This window comes from Saimiri boliviensis, chromosome 11 (genome assembly GCF_048565385.1).
Source record: "Saimiri boliviensis isolate mSaiBol1 chromosome 11, mSaiBol1.pri, whole genome shotgun sequence".
Taxonomy (NCBI): domain Eukaryota; kingdom Metazoa; phylum Chordata; class Mammalia; order Primates; family Cebidae; genus Saimiri; species Saimiri boliviensis.
Window position 1 is genome coordinate 109,149,227 of NC_133459.1, and position 20,606 is coordinate 109,169,832.

Here is a 20,606-nt window from a genome sequence, read left to right on the forward strand (position 1 = left end):
ACTTTGTTTCTATTCATACTTAATTGATGAAAACCGGTCACATGGCCACACTTAGCTGTAGGTGCAAGGCGTGGAGCTGAGAAACTGTATCCCTGGTTGGTAGCTGCATTGCAGCTACAACTCAAATTCCTGTGGAAGTCAGGACGCACAGTATGAGGACAACTCCTGTGTCTGCTACAGGCAGCCATTCTCCAGAACAGGTAAACAAACAGGTTCCACCATTTCAGAGAGACGCAGCATGCATACTAACGTGCTGGGTGTGCTCCTGGGGTCTTGTATCCCTTCTCCTCTGATTCTTCCCTTAGGACGGGCAGTCCATATGTCTAACTCCAAAGTTTTTAGCTGACGAACTAAGTGATAGAAAAACAGCTTTTTAGGAAAATCAAGGTGTTCAGTTCTCCACATGCCAAGTTTGAGAAATTATCTAAGACATTCAAGTAGAAATCCAGCAAGCAGTTGCATATACAGATCTGGAACTCAGAAGGGAGATGTGAACTGGAAATAATATATTTGAGAAGTCAGTAACACCTACATGATAGTAAATCTCCAAGATTAGATAAGGTCACCAGGGAGGGGTTATGGATAGAGAAGAGACCAGAGGACAGAGCCCTGGAGCCCTCCAATGTTTAGAGATTAGGAAAACAAAAAAGAGCAGGCGGTAGATTAATTTTTCCAAAGGCTGCTGAGTGCTCAACTAAGATGAAAGCTGAGAACTGACCACTGTATTTAGCAATGTGAATGTCACTGGTGACCTTGTCAAGTGTGGTATAAGTGGACTGGTGGGTTGCCTGACTGGAGTGGGCTTAGGAAGGAATGGTGGGGAGTGGAGTGGGAGATAGCAAATAGTCAAATAGTCAGTTTTTATGTATTTGCCATGAAATTTTGTATGTGGTTATTATAATCATATACAAAAAGTTTTAGTAATTATATAAATCCTATTAAAAAGTTTTAGTAATTATAACAATAACTTTTTATTCAATGCCTCTTATACTACAGGCGCTTTACTATACACTTAATTCATTTGAAAAAAAACGCATTCTAACAAGATTTAGCTTATAAATGAGGAAACTGATGGTTAAAGAAGTGAAGTAACTTGCCCATGTGCTCCTGTGTGCTAAAGGGTGGAGCTGGAATTTGAATTCAAGTCTGTTTGACTCCTAGCCTTCACTCTTGACTACTGTGCTCCTTTAAATATTACAATGAATAGCCACCCACATGAGATTGATTTTTTCCTGAGATTAAATACTACATTGGAAGAAATAATGCAGAAAGGCTAACAAAGATCTGCCTCCTTATTGGTCAAGGTATTCTTAGTCTCTGGCAGGCATGAGGGTCAGAACTAAACAGCATTGTTCATCACTTCAGCTGTCAGCCAGCTCACAGCAGGTCACTGTCCATGAAGCTCTTTGCAATTAAAAAAATGGTTTGATGAACCAGTTTTATCAATGTTGATAAATTCAAATAACAATTTCTATTGGTAAGAAATTCAGCTCCATCATCCTTAATAAAACAGGAAAATCTAGGTCTGTCTACAAGTCCAGTAAGCCAAGCAGAAGGAAAGGGAATGGATTTGTTTCTGACCTGGTCTTCTATTTGCATGAAAATCCATCCTACTTACCCTTCAGCAGAGAAGGGGTTTTATTAAACTGAGTGGGACAAATCTCATAATAGCCTGCAGGCTCACTCCCCTTCCACACTGTCCATTTAATTTTGACTGGTATTTTAATTTACCCTCAGAATCAGCTATTGAGCTCTCCAACACCCTGGCTTCAGTTCAGTGCATAAGACAAAGGTAATATCCAACAGAATCGTGATAGAACTTCACATTGTCATATGGTCATCAGGATAAACATACGAGTAAGAGAAAGCTCTGTTCTGAAAGCATGAGTCGTATAATTCCATTACAGCTTGGTCCAGTACTTACGAAAGAAAAGTACTAAACTATGAAATAAGCTTCCGTTAAGAACTGCTGAAGAAAATTACAACTGCTGGTTTTCTATTGTGTGTGTGTGACATGATGAAAACAACAACAACAACAACAACAACAAAAAAAAAACACTGCAGTTTAGTATGATAATTGAGTATTAAGACAAGAAAACCAGAAAAGCTAATGTAATAGTTTCGTAATCTTACAAATTATGTAATGTCTGCAAAATCATTTTGGGAGTTCAGAAGGATTTACAAACATGAGCCAGTGTTACCAGGTAAACAAATTCAAGGGATATTATAGATATATAATAAGATCTATTGACCATACACTTACTTACGATTTTATGGAAATAAAAATCTATAGTAAAAATAGTTGCATTTGTATAGCATTTCTCATTCTTTTAAAAAAGTTATATATATATAAGAAAAAAATTCAAATACTGTAATAGTTTCAGCTGTGCAAAGTATTCTTGACACATAGACCCTCAATTATTATCCTCAGAGGCACCCAGAGATTCTAGTTTCTAATATATACATATGTTTTATGAATTTGATATCAATATATCTGTTCACATTTTTACCTATATCTTTAGAATAAAAATAATTGAGTATCACCTGATAGTTTTCCTTTATACTTTCACATTATGTGGATTTTTGATATAGCAATTACACCTCATTCTGAAAAATAAATATCAATTTTTTTCTCTAAAGTAATTTAAACAATAAATACTTAAGCTTTCATCTTTAACAACTCACCTGTACAATTTACCAAAACAATATGCCTGACATTACTAGAGATCAGAACTTTAAGTCAGTATTCAGTCAGACAAATCCTTAAATGTTTGCAGCTCAATTTTCTTCTAATCAAAACGTGGTGAGAAATTGGTACCGATTAACACTGGGCCTTTGATAGATCTTGATTTTCTAGTTTCATCGAACAGAAGCTGTGTTTGATTCCAAAGCTTGCCTTTGATTCCAAAGTCTTTCTTCTTTATGTAGTACCTAAATATTTTATGAACCCAAAGAACATTTCAATACAAAACTGAAATACACAAGATGGGGAAGGAGAAGAAAAAGCAGTCCCTTTAGTCCTTGAATACGACGTTTCAACATGAGGCACAGAAATACATTGCATTATAGTTTTACCTTTCATTTCTTCACTGGTTGCTATTAATATGTTGCTCCAACTTACCTGGATACTTAGCACATGCAGATCTGGGTAGGATGTTTACCACACTTCTTTGCCAGATTCAAGTTCTTTCTTCTGGCTAATAGGCAATATCAGCAGCCTTCGACAACACTGTTTCTTCTTTCACAGTACTCTGGTAGCTTTTGAAGTCTTTGGACACAAAATTAAATCTGTTAGAGTTAGAGAAGGGAGAGGCATCCTGAAAAATAAGGTTTTGCCATATTTATGTTTTCAATTTTATAATTTATTATGAGAAAAGGCAAAATGCAACCATTACGATTGGTTAAAATAACAGATTACATTTAAGTATAGTTGAGGTACTTCAGGAAAATGTGCACAGAGCCCTCTGACATAGGACTTCCTTTGAATCCAGTGTCCCCACCATCCCCCTCTTCCTAAAACAATATGCTCACTGACACTTGTTTCCAAAATGGCTATTAAAAAATAGTTTCTCCTTTCAAATTTTTTACCATCTAGGTATACAGTGAAAATTCAACCGTCAATGTACATGATAAATATACACAGTAATTCAGTGAGAAAAAAATTTCCCAAAATATACAAATAGGTTGTTCAGAGGCACACAGATGAAACAACAGACTAACTGAATTTTTTTTTCCTTTTACTTTATTGTTTTTGGTCATGGAAAGACATAGGCAAAGCTTGGCTGAATATCAATCATTCATTCTCTATAGATACACTTAACAATTCATTCTGCACAAATTATTCTAGAATAAAAAAGTTTAAATTGGCATTAGAAATATTACTACTAGTGATAGCATTTTAACAAAAGAAAAGGATTTCTGGGATTCTGTAAAACTATATGGATAAAAGGACAACTACAAGATATATAAGATATAGGATAAAAAGAAGATCACGGATTAAAACAAACTAAAACAAGAATGAAAATGATTATAAATCAAAAGAGAAATTACAAATGAAAGAGACTCATTATAAATGAAAAAGGACCTGAATTATGCCTGAATATCTAGTTCTTGGTGGTCATATAAATAAAATCTCACACTTAAATGTGCTAATGAACTAAATAACTAATTGGCTTCTGCTGGTTCTGAACCAGAGGTGTACAGTGGTTGGAGAAAAGCTTGTCAGCACCGTTTCCTTTCTTTCACAGAGTACAGCTCATTGTTTTTCACTTCCAAAGGAGAAAAAAATCATCAGATTTGTGAGGGTTTTTTTTCCTCGTCACCTCATCCCTAGACCCAGTTTCAGCTTTAATCCTTATCCCTTCAAGGAATAAAAGCATTTCCATTTATTTCAAAGTATTGTATTGGTGCTGATAAAAGTAGGGCCAAAATTTTGAAAAGAGATTAACTATGCTGAGAAATGTCCATTGTAAGTACTGCAAGAACACTGAACCAACAGCCAGTGTATACTGACGTTGTTTGCTGCTGTTTATAGGAAATTACATAAGCACAGTACTGGAACAGAAGGAAATAGCTTATATGGGTCATAGCTTTGTGGATAAAGGAAAATCGTTCTACATAAAATAAATTAAGGACTTTCCAAACAAAGTAAAGGTTAAGACATACAAATATATATGTTACGTTTCACAAACACATACAAACCAAGTAAATAAAAAGAACTCCTAAAACCTAATTAGAAAATAACATAAAACCAGACTGCACCAATTACAGTGCACTATTACAGTGCACTATTCCTCTAAAACGGAGATCCATATGCTACATCTGTGACACCAAAGACAATTGTTCTAAGGATCTACCACTTTAAAAAATAAAAATAATTTTTAAAATAATTACATCAGCATATGGACTCTGGAAAATTTCTTGTACTGTGATAAGATCAGATGGACATTTCCTGTTTCACATTTCTAGTACACGTTGTCTTTTAGACAATAATAGTGTGAAACAATAGTTTGGCATGAGTTCAATGCATAGTAAGAAATGCCTGGCTTGCATAGGCTAGCCGGTTTTCCCAACACCATTTATTAAATAGGGAATCCTTTCCCCACTGCTTGTTTTTGCCAAGTTTGTCAAAGATCAAATGGTTGTAGATGTGTGCTGTTATTTCTGAGGCCCCTGTTCTGTTTTATTGGTCTATATCTCTGTTTTGGTACCAGTACCACTGCTGTTTGGTTACTGAAGCCTTGTAGTATAGTTTGAAGTCATGTGGCATGATTGCTCCGGGTTTGTTCTTTTTGCTTAGGATTATCTTGGCTATATGGGCTCTTTTTTGGTTCCATATGAAATTTAAAGTAGTTTTTGCTAATTCTATGAAGAAAGTCAATGGTAGCTTGATGGGCATAGCACTGGAGCTATAAATTACTTTGAGTGGTATGACCATTTTCACAATATTGATTCTTCCTATCCATGAGCATGGAATGTTTTTCCATCTGTTTGTGTCCTCTCTTATAACCTTGAGCAGTGGTTTGTAGTTCTCCTTGAAGAGGTCCTTCACATCCCTTGTAAGCTGTATTCCTAGGTATTTTCTTTTTTTGGAGCAATTGTGAATGGGAATTCACTTATAATTTGGCTCCCTGTTTGTCTATCATTGGTGTCTAGAAACGCTTGTGATTTTTCCACATTGATTTGTATCCTGAGACTTGGCTGAAGTTGCTTATCAGCTTAATGAGATTTTGGGCTGAGACGATGGGGTTTTCTAAATATACAATCATGTCATCTGCAAACAGAGACAATTTGACTTCCTCTCTTCCTATTTGAATACCCTGTATTTCTTTCTCTTGCCTGATTGCCCTGGCCAGAACTTCCACTACTACATTAAATAGGAGTGATAAGTGAGGGCATCCTTGTCTTGTGCCGGTTTTCAAAAGGAATGCTTCTGGCTTTTGCCCATTCGGTATGATATTGTCTGTGGGTTTGTCATAAATAGCTCTTATTATTTTGAGATAGGTTCCATCAATACCTAGTTTATTGAGAGTTTTTATCATGAACGGGTGTTGAATTTTATCAAAGGTCTTCTCTGAATCTACTGGAATAATCATGTGGTTTTTGTCTTTGGTTCTGTTTATGCGATGGATTACATTTATTGATTTGCATATGTTGAACCAGCCTTGCATCCCAGAGATGAAGCCAACATGATCATGCTGGATAGGCTTTTTGATGTGCTGCTGGATTCGGTTAGCCAGCATTTTATTGAGGATTTTTGCATTGATGGTCATCAGGGATATTGGCCTGAAATTTTCTTTTTTTTGTCGTTGTGTCTCTGCCAGGTATGAGTATCAGGACGATGCTGGCCCCATAAAATGAGTTGCGGAAGATTCCCTCTTTTTCTATTGTTTGGAATAGTTTCAGAAGGAATGGTACCGACTCCCCTTTGTACCTCTGGTAGAACTTGGCTATGAATCCATCTGGACCTGGGCTTTTTTTGGTTGGTATGCTATTAATTGCTGCCTCAATTTCAGAATTTGTTATAGGTTTATTCAGGGATTTGACTTCTTCCTGAAAACTGGATCCCTCCTTTATACTTTAAACAAAAATTAACTCAAGATGGATTAAATACTTAAATGTAAGACCTAAAACCATAAACACCATAGAAGAAAACCTAGGCAACAGCACTCAGGACATAGGCATGGGCAAAGACTTCATGATTAAAACACCAAAAGCGATGATAGCAAAAGCCAAAACTGACAAATGGGATTTAATTAAACTAAAGAGTTTCTGCAAAGCAAAAGAAACTATCATCAGAATGAAGAGGTAACCTACAGAATGGGAGAAAATGTTTGCAATCTATCCATCTAACAAAGGGCTAATATCCAGAATCTACAAGGAACTTAAACAAATTTACAAGAAACCAAAAGAACCCATCAAAAAGTGGGCAAAGAATATGAACAGACACTTCTCAAAAGAAGACATTTATGCCGCCAACAAACATGAAAAAAGATCATCACTGGTCAATAGAGAAATGGAAATCAAAACCACAATGAGATACCATCTCATGCCAATTAAAATGGTGATTATTAAAAAGTCAGGAAACAACAGATGCTGGAGATTATGTGGAAAAATAGGAATGCTTTTACAGTGTTGGTGGGAGTGTAAATTAGGTCAACCATTGTGGAAGACAGTGTGGCGATTCCTCAAGGATCTAGAAGTAGAAACATCATTTAACCCAGCAATCCCATTACTGGGTACATACCCAAAGGATTATAAATCATTCCACTATAAAGAGACATGCACATGTATGTTTACTGCAGTACTGTTCAGGATAGCAAAGACTTGGAACCAACCCAAATGCCCCATCAATGGTAGACTGGATAAAGAAAATGTGGCATATATACACATGGAATACTATGCAGTCATAAAAAAGGATGAGTTCATATCCTTTGCAAGGACATGGATGAAGCTGGACACCATCATTCTCAGCAAACGAACATAGGAACAGAAAACCAAACACTGTATGTTCTCACTCATAAGTGGGAGTTGAACAATTAGAACACATGGACACAGGGAGGGGAACATCACATACCAGGGCCTGTCAGGAGGTGGTATAGCAGTAGGAGAAATGCTTAATTTACACGACGGAGTGATGGATGCTGCAAACTACCATGGCATGTGTCTACCTATGTAATAAACCTGCATATTCTGCACATGTATCCCAGAACTTAAAGTATAATTCAAGTATAATTCAACAAAACAAAACAACAAAAAAGAAATGCCTGGCTCTTGAAGGCTAGGATGAGCAGGCTTGAATGGCAAAGATCTCAATGACAACAACAAAAAAAAGACAGTGTGTGGGAAGTGGTGGCCCTAAAGAATAAGATTCAAGAAGTGGACATATCTCTGACATTAATCTTTAATGTCTCTTGATCACTGAAAAGCTCTTATGATCAGTATTTACGTTTACACAGATGGCATTTATGCTTGTATCTGAATAGCTCGGTATTTTGGCTTGTTGGTTTGCAAAGCAAATTGTGATATGGAAAAATAATGGGCCGGGCGCGGTGGCTCAAGCCTGTAATCCCAGCACTTTGGGAGGCCGAGGTGGGTGGATCACGAGGTCGAGAGATCGAGACCAACCTGGTCAACATGGTGAAACCCCGTCTCTACTAAAAATACAAAAAAAAATTAGCTGGGCATGGTGGTGCGTGCCTATAATCCCAGCCACTCAGGAGGCTGAGGCAGGAGAATTGCCTGAACCCAGGAGGCGGAGGTTGCGGTGAGCCGAGATCGTGCCATTGCACTCTGGCCTGGGTAACAAGAGCGAAACTCCGTCTCAAAAAAAAAAAAAAAAAAAAAAATAATAATGAGTTGGCAGTTCCTTAGATTGTTAACTAGGACTGGCCATTACTCCCACTATTGTGCCTCCTCTTCTGCCCTGAACAATCGGTTCAGACTAATATGAGGGCTGCCTTGATCCTACCAGACTTTGCAATCTGTAGGCAATCTTCATCCTAACCCTGGACCTCCCAGCTACTTTGAACACCCTGAGGTAGATCCACTTGGTACTGGGTCCCTCATAAATTTGTTCCATCTTCCATCCTCTCTGATGCTGGGTTGGGACCCTCATTATATGCTGCTGGCATCAAAACATTCTGTGCTGGTATAAGAATATTTGAGTCAGTCATTTTCAGTGCCATGTCTCATCTCTAATCCTCGGCCATTCAGTTAGGGAAAACATGAAGATAGCATTGTGAAATAAGGTAAAGGATGCAGAGGGGTTTTTAGCATTGGAACAAACACTTCAGAGAGTCCAGGGACAGACTTAGGAGGAGCAGAATCTGGATGAGAAGTTGCAAAGCAAAAGGAATGACAACAGGGTAAAGGAATAGGAGACAGAGGATAACTGTCTCTCTTTCAGTGCCAGTGAATTATTACAAGGAATGAGAGAACTGAAAGTCATCCTTGCCCAATACTTCTCATTTGCTCTCTACAACCAATCAAGCACCAAGTCCTCCTTATTTTTTATACCCTTGGAGTAAAAAACACCTACTGAGTTTTGTTTTTCCCAAAAATAATAACGTTTTGTTTACTTAAAAATTATATATATAGTGCATGATGTCTATTTTAAAATTCCAAAATGATATGGAAAAATACAGAGAAAAAGAAAAAGCTAACTCATTATACCATACAGAAATAAACACGTTTTAAAATTTTATTGAAAGTCCCCTAGATATTTCCATATATGCAGATACATGTTTTGTACACACACACAAATAATTTTACATAAAGTGGGCATGTTATACTTGGAGTTTGATAACCAGTTTTTACTTAATAATAGGTCATAGGCATTGTGATACACAGGCGTCTTTCTATTTCAACATTATACATCTATGTAATCATTTTAAATTATTACCTAGTAGTCCAGTAAGAGGATCTGTAATAATTTATTAACAAACCTTCCATTGAAGAAATTATTTTCTCAATTTTGATTATTACCAGTTCCAAGATACTTTGTACAAATATCTGCACTATATTCTGTGACCTTCACTAACATGATAATGAAGATTGTATTTTTATTTCCAGTTTTTTAAAATCTTTGGTCAGGTTTTAATATTTTGGAGGTCATACTTATTCTTGGATAAATTGCTGTGTTTATTTTTATATTAGGATGCTTTTTTATTGTTAAGAGCCCTTAATATATTCAGGATGCCAACCTTTCCCATCTTTCATATCATTCATGTCTTATAAGTGTTTTTCTCAAGCTCGTCCCTTGCTTTTTAAACTAATTTTATGATGTTTTGCAGAAGCAAAACCATTAGTGTTAACATAGGCAAATTTATCAATAGTGCATGTTTGGTTTAGCTCTACTGATTTAATCTCCAAACATTCCTCCTATCACCAACCTACATCAGATCTTCTATCATCTTTCATCCAGGTACCTATAGCAGTCTAGATTGGTCTCCCTGCTCCCAGTCTCTGTCTTTTGGAATCTGTACTCTATGCAGCTGTCGGAATGTCCTATTTAAAATGAAAATGTCACCAGGTGACTCTTCTACCTGTTTGTTCAGTGCTGTGTGTTCCAAGTTGGATATTCATACAGCCCATGTTATATGAGGTGGCTCTTCATATAAAATAAAATAAAGGCCGGGCGTGGTGGCTCACGCCTGTAATCCCAGCACTTTGGGAGGCCAAGGCGGGTGGATCACGAGGTCAAGAGATCGAGACCATCCTGGTCAACATGGTGAAACCCCGTCTCTACTAAAAACACAAAAAATTAGCTGGGCATGGTGGCGCACGCCTGTAGTCCCAGCTACTAGGAAGACTGAAGCAGGAGAATTGCTTGAAACCAGGAGGCGGAGGTTGTGGTGAGCCGAGATCGTGCCATTGCACTCCAGCCTGGGTAATACCTGAGCTATACACCTAATAGAAGATATTATATCTGGGTAACAAGAGCGAAACTCCATCTCAAAAAAAAATAATAATAATAATAAATAATAATAATAATAAAATAAAAACTAATTTAACTAATAAAAAGTATTTTAAAATTCCAAAATGACATGGAAAAACGTAGAGAAAAAGGAAAAGCTGTCTCCAGGTCTACCATACAGAAACAAGCCATGTTTTAATATTTTGTTGCAAGTCTGCTAGATATCTCTAAATATGCAGATGCATGATTTGCACACACATGCAAAACATTTCTTCCACAAAGAATGGAAAATATTCCTGGGGCATTACTTACTTGTAAAGAGTTTTGAAGAAAGAAAATACATTATTTTTATTTTAAGAAAAATACACATATATGGAGCAGGATGCATGATCGCTATGAATTTGCAAAATACACTGGAAGACTTCAAATAATTATTTGTATTTAGGTGAACATGTTCAAATAGCAATGGATATGGAAGATAAAGTTTTAAACCCCTTGATATGTGCAACGGAAAGTGCCTTGCATTCAACCATATCCATTGCCTTCTCCTCTTGATCACATAGGTCTTCCCAGTATCCCTTTAAGGTAGGTGTGACCATGTGATTGAACTCTCAGCCATAGAATACGGGAGAAATTAGTGTGATCATATAATTTATTGTCCAAACTGAGACACTGTTAAGAGCGAAAGAGGACACTATTCATTGTTGTGTTGAGAATTCAGGTATAAGCTGGGCCATATGCTCACCAGGGGAAGAACTGATGTGTGCCACTCCATGGTGGACTCAGGCCTAACTCTTCTCTCTCTTCTCCAGGATGTAGGCAGATGCAGAAGATCTAGCAGAAGACTCAGTGCCCCAGGTAGAGCCACAGACTGGAAAGCTAGTGCTAAATTGTCAGGGAGTGTGAAGTCCGTTTCTGTTATTTCAAACAATTGTTCATTATAGCATCTTCACCAGACTGGTACAACATGGAACACAGGTTTTCCACAGCATGGCCTCTCCCTAGTGCTCCAGCCTCTCCTTTCATCAATCTTGAGCTTGAAGCTTAAGCTCTAGCAAACTGAATGCTCAGACATTTTTAAATGCCTGTTCATATGTCAGTTTTTTTCTTAGTTAAGGAGCTCCTTGATGGTAAAACTTAATTACCTTTGCAGCACTTATTACCTGGCATATAATAGATTTCATAAATATCTATTGAATGAAGAAATGTCTAGCCAAATGAGGAGTAAATCTTTCAATAGATGCTGTTTCATACCTGGAACTAAAAATACCTGAGCTATACACCTAATAGAAGATATTATATTTGCAGACAAATATTCAGATGCAAGATTTTAGAAAACTAAGCTACACATTTTAGTAGTCCTAAAATAGGAATGCAAAAATATTCTTTCTCTTTGCCTTCAATGTTTCTTTATTTTCACCTCCTTCCCACCCCATTTACAAGCACACACACACATTCGCTCACTTCCTAGGGGAATATTTGACTTAATTAACAACAGAAGAATAAGTTACAAAGAAAATAAAGAATTAAGATTTTAAGTTCAGATCCTAATGCTGTCCAATAATCCTTACATGAGGTGCTTTGGCTCAGCAGCAGGATTTACCTCTCCTGCCTCCCAAGATGATTAAGAATTGATGTATAACTGACAACGATGCACACTAGAGCATGTTATCAACTCAAGAAAGGGGCTTTGCCTGCCTGATTTTCATTAACCTTAATAGTAGTTAAGCTGCACACACAAAGCATAAGGTCCTCATGCTTTAAAAAAGGAGAGGCTTTCATCACCTAGATTATGAAATATTGATTAATTCATGTACTCAGATATCCATCTAAAAATGGAATCATTCAATCTGTCATCCTTCTCCCTCATCCACATATAAAAACATAATGGCAGTTCTGAGGAGAACAAAAGGAGTGATGAGAAGGTGGGAAATGAGGAAGAAGCATAAGAGCAGAGAAAGAAACAGGCTGCAAATAAAACATGACAACTAAGCCTACGGACACACCACATCCACTCACAATCACATACACAAAACCCAGTCTACTAATTAATATAGCTTTGCTTTCATGCCAGATATTAGGGGCACATTAATTAGAGAGAAATCTCATTCATCCATTTTTCAGTTCATTAATTATGCATCAATGCCAAATTTTTATTGGCCTGCTGAAAGACAATCTGTTCCAACAAAGATCTTATGCTGCACATTACACAACAGTTATGGGGTTTTCCTGCCTCTTTGGATGATATTTTGGATCTACTCAATTCCTATGTGACATGTATTTGTGTCCCCTACTGAGTATTCTGTGATTATGGAATATCCGTTAAGCTGACTACAATTGTTTCTTAGCTAATACTTCATTCATCTCTGTCACAGGCACATTAAGAATCCTATTTAGCTTGAAAATAAAGCAATGCAATATTCTGAATTTACTTAATGCCACTGAATTATATACTTAAAGATGGTTAAAATGCAAATTTTATATGATGTGTATTTACCACAATAAAGAAAGAAGAAAAAAATTTTTAAAACGAAATAAGCATGTCTATAAACTTTTAGAAAAGTTAAATTTTATGCGAACTGTAAAAGTGAAAAAAGAGTTTGAAAGTTCTTGAACAGTCTCAGACCTTAGAATGTATTTCTTTATATGCAGAAAGAATATTATAAAATGGACTTCAGAGCCCAGACAACCTTCAATGTGCTGCTTGCAGAGAGATCTGGGGAAGGAAAGGATGTGTGTGTGAATGGCCTCATCAACAAATATTAACTGAGCATTCAGAATATTCTTAGCACTGCACTAGTTAATTTGGAGCTACCTATATTTCATTATATCTGTTCTCCTATCATACCATTCCTTGTGTTCCTGGCTTATTTCTTTATCACTTCCTTGATGTCATAGCTCTCTCTGATATCATAGCTCCCAAGTATAAGTAAAGGTGAAAAGATTCACCAGATTTTGAGTAGTAAGCATATAAATTTTTTTTTTCACTGAATAAGTCTCACTTTTGAGGAGGCCTTCAGATCCATGGAGTGCTTCATACTTACTACATAGTAATACTACAGTGTCACATTCTCAGTGGGCACACAGCAAATGTCAACTGACTGAATGACCTTTTACCAACTCTTTGTATTAGGAGAGTCAGTACTAAATGTCATCAAATCCTATTTCCCAGTGAAAGTTGATTGAACATGCAGTTTAGAGGCGAATTTTTAACTTAATACCACGTAACTAAAATTACTTCAACAGTTGCTGTGTAGCACTGATTTGAGGCAAACTTCTGATCAATAAATTGAAACCTTTCAAAATGAAATTTGAAGAAAGAAAAATAGAAAAAAATATAATAAAACTTTTGCTAAATATTTTATTCCTTGTCTAATTTTTCACTATGTAAATACTGCTAATGGACATTTTTATAAAAATAAAAATAAACAATATCTTAAAGAAAGCATTATACATTTTTAAATCCCTTTTGTCACTTTCCTTTAAGCTATCTTACTTTAAGTATTTAAAATTATCTAGATTTATTTAGTGAACAGGCTGAGTTATTTAAATTCTCTTCTTTGGGAGATCTAGACACGTGGATCACAAGGTAAGGAGTTCGAGACCAGCCTGACCAACATGGTGAAACTCTATCTCTACTAAAAATACAAAAATTAGCCAGGCATGATTGCTAATCCCAGATACTTGGGAGGCTGAGGCAGGAGAATCACTAGAACCCAGAAGGCAGAGGTTGCAGTGAGCCAAGATCATGCCACTGCACTTCAGCCTTGGGGACACAGCAAGACTCCATCTCAAAAAAAAAAAAAAAAAATTATCTTCTTCATTGTATCTCCAGTTGTGTTTACATTTATCCAATTCCCATTCTCCAGTGAGAGCTTACCTGGGATTAGCCCAGCCTGCAGGAGGCCAAGAAAGATAGGAGTGTCTCTTGCCCACTACTATGTAGTGTGTAGAGGAGGGAGGGCATCAACGGTTACCTGAAAGAGATACTGCTGAGGTAAGAACCTCTCAGCATCCAAATGCTCATCTAAACAAGGGAGACCTAGGTGGCTAATGAGATCCTTGCTGGGAAATCAAGTGGCCAGAGAATAAAATGCAGGTCCAAATGGCTGGGCGGTATTTTTGCATGTGTCTTAGCATATATTCTATGAGCAGACCCAATTTATCTAATGAGATCAAAAAGGTTGGGACAGAAAAAAGTTCAAACATCCTCAACATGAAGCTACTAACATTTGCATAACATTTTAAAATTTTACATATGGCATCTCAATGGTACACTGAGTTAACTGTATGAGGTTGCTATTAATAGTATCTATATTTAACAGATGAGGATAGGGCAGAGAAATGTGACACCACCGTAGAAACAGCATCTGGGGCTTGGCTTCTTCTCATTCAGTTGCTGAGAAGTACCCATAGCTGTCTTGGGGCAGCGTCCCCTCTCCAGTTAGAGGAGCCAGTTTGTGAATGTGTTGCTTACGGACCACCTGGAGACCGGTTAGTCAGAGAAGCAGCAGTGAAAGAAACTGCATTCAGGCTGAGAGGAGCATGGGGCCTGGGAGGTCTTGGTGAAACTTTTGAGATCTGTTTCTCACTTAAGAGGTTCTAGAAGAAAGGCAGTAGGAAGTAGTAGCCAAGTGTGAGACCTCATGAAGTTGTGCATTGATAGATCTCCAAATTATTATTATTATTATTCTTTTTTTTTTTTTGAGATGGAGTTTCGCTCTTGTTACCCAGGCTGGAGTGCAATGGCGCGATCTCGGCTCACCGCAACCTCCGCCTCCTGGGTTCAGGCAATTCTCCTGCCTCAGCCTCCCGAGTAGCTGGGATTACAGGCACGCACCACCGTGCCCAGCTAATTTTTTGTATTTTTAGTAGAGACGGGGTTTCACCATGTTGACCAGGATGGTCTCGATCTCTCGACCTTGTGATCCACCCGCCTCGGCCTCCCAAAGTGCTGGGATTACAGGCTTGAGCCACCGCGCCCGGCGAAATTATTTTTTAATAAAAGATTACTGAGTGACTTTGGATATATAACTCGGAAGCAATTCAGGGTTTAAGTAAATTTTCATCCCCAAAATAAACACGCAAAAAAGCCTATCTTCAGTGCCATCTACTTAAGTATGTGGGTAAGACTTCTCAGGACATGCATCTATAAAAATAAAAAGTAGGGACTATATCGATGCTGAAACTATCTCATTCCAGCAATAAGTAATAACTATTCCTGAATAGATACACACAAACTGATTGTCAAGCAAAACAGAAGATCTAAAACAACAGAAAATAAAATAAACAGAATTTAAAAAAATTAAAAAGCCCGGTCTGGGCGTGGTGGCTCACACCTGTAATCCCAACACTCTGGGAGGCCAAGGTGGGTGGATCACAAGGTCAAGAGTTTGAGAACAGCCTGACCAACATGCTGAAACCCCACCTCTACTAAAAATACAAAAATTAGCCGGGTGTGGTGATGGGTGCCTGTAATCCCAGCTACTCAGGAGGCTGAGGCAGGAGAATTGCTTGAACACAGGAGACGGAGGTTGTAGTGAGCTGAAATCGTCCCCCTGCATTCCAGCCTAGGTGACAGAGCAAGACTCCTTCTCAAAAAAAAAAAAAAAAAAAAATTAAAACACCCAATTTCCTTCACATTTATCTCGTTAGCAGATGTATTTCTAGTAAAATTACATTTACTTCTTAAATCTATTAGTTGTCAAATATTATAACTTTGTCAATTTTTAAAATCATTTGGATCAATTATATACTGCTAATAATTGTAATATGAGTCCTCTAGAAGTTAGTGTCATGATTAGAGGAAAGTTTTTTTAAAAAATTATGTTATATAATTTTTTAAATTACATAAAGTTTTATTTATATAAATGTTTTTGTTGAAATGAAGCACAGGGTCATGAATTTGTTCAAGCATAAACATATTGGAACAAAATTCCTCGGCAAAGTGGGATGGAAACGTGAGTTTAAGGGGAAAAATGATGTAAACATCTATAAAAGAAAGCTTAATAATGTGTTTTCAAATGGAGAGTAGGAGTATTGAATTGCCATAATATTTAATTACATTAGTTATTACTTAAAAAGTGATGCAACAGTTATATTTTTAAGTAGAATATTTACAACACCAGGGAAATCACATCCTCTGCAACTATTTGAACTTATAATAAAAATTTTCCGCAGTTAACAATGTGCAAGGGGACACACAAAATATTTCATATTCTATTAGGCTGTATGTGAGCAGGAAAATTGAAAACTCACTATGCTACGGAACACATCACTGTCTCTAGTATTTTCATAAGAAATGCAGACATTTCTAAAACTATCTTCAAAATCTACTGAAGAAAGCAGAAAACAATATCTTGAGAGCACGGAATCACGGCAATTCATCCCCAAAGCCAACATGCCCAATTTAAATATTCCTATCTCTGCTAAAATCTCCATAGTTGTCTGTCAGATTCTTCTGCTACAACATCTTAAAACCCACTAGTCAGCTCACCATGCATATCATTCAAGAGATAAGAATGTGAGAAGCTGATGTAAAGAAATCACACTGTGATAAGCCACAGTATAACTTACATGACAAAGGAATGCACAAACATATGATCACATAATCTTTGATCCCAACATAACTCACTGGCTGGTATGTGGGACTGCACCACAGTTTCCCAGGAGTTGCTCATAATGACTAGCTAGAAAGTTACTTGCCCTGATGGAATGGCATAGGCCTAAATAAAAAAGACTGCCACTGTAGGCAGGAATGAGACATCAAACAGGAAATGACAATCTCTCTGTGTGTCTTAATTTATCTTCAGGGAAAACTGACAAAGTTGAAATGGAATTAAACCTTAATGAAAATTCATGGAGAAGAAGTATTAAAAACAACTTTGCTGTGGATATTAGAACATGGAGTTCTCCTACAAAATTGCTCGGAAAAAGCTTTACAATTTAAAAACATTGGAACTCCCCAGTGTAAAACACTCTAAGCTAAATTATGGGAAAAGTCAATGTTGTATCAGCATCAAACAATCACCTTGCATCAGAATGAAAAGAAGGAAATGCTGTTCTGAATAGTTTGCCAAGGCTAAAGAAAAGTGGAACAGTTGTCAGAGACGAAATGGTTGTGAGTAATAGCCCAGAAGGATGTATTCTAATTTGTGTTTGCCACTTAAACTATGAAACACATCATTATCTTCAAACTTAAGGTAAATAGCACTGAATCATAGCAAAATAGAGACAGGGAAAAAGGGGGAGGAAGGGAAAAGGGCATTAACAGGTAATTGAGAGAAATGCATTTTAATTTTTACTCCTTTCTCAGTCAGTGTATTTTATGACCCATTATGGGTACACAAATGCTATGTTTTTCCTTTTCAATATTTGGTGTGAGATAAAATTTAAATTAAGTGTAAAAACTAGATCCAGGTACCCCTATAAGTAAGTATATTGACATTGTATCTCTTATGTAGCATTTAGTAAGTCATTTTAATCTTTGCTTTAACAACTTGATTACTTTCATATTTGTCATCAATTGGGTACCCGGTGCAAGAATTTTTTTTTTTTTTTTTTTTTTTTTTGAGATGGAGTTTCACTCGTGTTGCCCAGGCTGGAGTGCAATGGCTCATTCTTGGCTCACGGGTTCAAGCTCATTCTCCGCCTCCTGGGTTCAAGCGATTCTCCTGTCTCAGCCTCCCAAGTAGCTGGGATTATAGGCATGTGCTACCACGCCCAGCTAATTTTTTGTATTTTTAGTAGAGACAGGGTTTCACCATGTTGGCCAGGATGGTCTCTACCTCTTGAACTGTGATCCACCCACCTCGGCCTCCCACAGTGCTGGGATTACAGGCGTGAGCCACCACGCCCAGCCCAGTGCAAGAATTTTTAAGCAAAATTACTTAATAGTTAAGTTAAAAAAGTAAAAAAAAAAGCAGTGGTCTCCAATCTTTCTAAGCATAATAATTTTTTTTTTTTTTTTTTTTTTTTTTTTTTTTTTTGAGACGGAGTTTCACTCTTGTTACCCAGGCTGGAGTGCAATGGCGTGATCTCGGCTCACTGCAATCTCCGCCTCCTGGGTTCAGGCAATTCTCCTGCCTCAGCCTCCTGAGTAGCTGGGATTACAGGCACGCACCACCATGCCCAGCTAATTTTTTGTATTTTTAGTAGAGATGGGGTTTCACCATGTTGACCAGGATGGTCTCGATCTCTTGACCTCGTGATCCACCCGCCTCGGCCTCCCAAAGTGCTGGGATTACAGGCTTGAGCCACTGTGCCCGGCTAAGCATAATAATTTTTAAGCTTGCTATTTGGGAAAGTTTTTTAAAAAAACGAAGAGACTCTAACAAACCTCCATGTATCCATCACCCAGCTTTAATAACTATCATGTCATGACCCACCTTATTTTATCTGTGCTTCACTTATTCATCCCACTTCAGATTATTCTGAAGCAAATCAAAGATACGAGAGAATTTATTTCTGTTCTTAACAGAAAATATTTGAGGGCCCTTCTGTATCCCATTACAATGGTTGCATTTTTAATAATACTCTGTTAAAAATCCACATGAACATGAGGATTATTGCCCCTCCTCCCTTCTTAGCTATGATACTATGACTCTGTGCAGCCTTCCCCATCCCAGAGGTACGTAGCCCATGGTGGGGAATCCCTGGCATGATGAAAATAGCTGCTAGCATCACTTAGATTTGAATAGCACGTAATCATAAACTCACAAGAAAAACACTGCTTCTACTGCTTTATTTCTCAGGAATATATTTGTCATTTTAGGGGAAAATAGAGCATTAGAATTCTCAACAGAACTTTTCTCTTTAACAGCCAAACTGATGTTTCTCTGCTAAAAATAAGTAACCAACACAGGCTACTGCTTTCTAAAAGTTGTTACTCTCCAGCATGTGTTTAGAGAGCTTTATGACATTGACTTTTTTACCTGTGGAAAAAAAATCCAACTCCTGTGGACTAGAAATCTTTGCACAGTATAGCTTAAGAGCTGGCCTGCTTGTTGGCAGTATCCCCCAGGAGCTAAGAACAAATGAGCAAAGACTGTGTTCACACACTTGGAAATGACACATGCCTGAGAAAACTCCTTGTCTTGCTAAACCCTTTGCACTTCCTTCAGATAAAAGACTAATATTCAATATTATTAAACCAGGACTTCGCTTACATACAGAATTGACTTTTGTATGAAAAAAGGAAAAAACCCTCTTTTTTCCATATGAAACAGATAGTTTCTTTCGTTTTTTTTTTTTTTTGGTGGGGACATGAAAAAGAATTCTTTCCTGATTTCTGCTCAGGGCATACATATAGCACTGATTAATGCTAATGGGATTCAGACATTTTAAAAAGCATGCACTCAAACTCAGGATTATAAATATCATCTAGAAAGTTTGTGATTGGAATTTACTGGTATGCATTTAATCTGGGTCAATTTAAAACCCTTAAGCTTTTATGTTTAAATGAACAGTTTTATCTCCATTAAATCATATTTGGTACTGCTTGTGGCTATAGAAAGACAAAAACTATAGTAGTGCTATGTTTGTACTTTATAAGGGAAAAAGCATTCATCCCTAAATGAAGTTAGTATTTTTCTAGTTTCATGGAATATCTTATTTTGTAATTTTAAATTTCTGAAACAAGATGGTATCATTTGACGATTCCAGGTTTGGGTTTATTTTTCTAAACATGTCCATTATGGGTCTGAGTGAAGAGAATATATAACGTAATGAAATCTTTCTTACATAATACAATGTTTTTCTAAACCACATTTCAAACATGAAATTGGACAATCTAGTTTTCCACCAGGGAAATTATTATCTGCTTCATATGTACCGTATTAATTAGATTAGGCCCAAATCCTAGTAGTTTGCATAATTGTATTTAATTTGCCAGAAGGGGTCAAATTGTAGCATTGGGCCTTAACTAAGAAGTAATGCAGTTTGGTCAGAAATAGTATATCGCATTCTAAAGATACTCAAAGGCATTTGTAATTTTGGAACAATAAAATTGTTTGGAGGTCCAAATTTTTATATTTGAACAGTAAAAACCCCAGAAATGTACCTGGTTTAGTCTACATAAGCATGAAATATGGTTACAAATTAGTTAGGAGCTCATTTATTTCATCTGCTTTCAATTTAGTGTCACTTCCTTAAGTCTGTTTTCTGATCATTTAGCCAACCTGTCATTAAC

General features: G+C 36.9%; 1 protein-coding gene across 5 annotated transcripts in view; it reads right to left on the minus strand.

Moving 5' to 3' along the window:
* The window catches only part of LOC120360515 (sphingosine 1-phosphate receptor 1), a 203,912-nt gene that overhangs the window by 69,174 nt on the left and 114,132 nt on the right, over window positions 1–20,606 (minus strand). For 4 of the 5 annotated variants that reach the window (XM_074381340.1, XM_074381338.1, XM_074381339.1 and 1 more), the window contains one exon: window positions 3,122–3,268. The gene's annotated coding sequence lies outside the window, so the exon portion shown is untranslated. Of the gene's footprint in view, window positions 1–3,121; window positions 3,289–20,606 lie in introns of all 5 variants that reach the window. The other variant, XM_074381341.1, reaches the window with a different exon arrangement.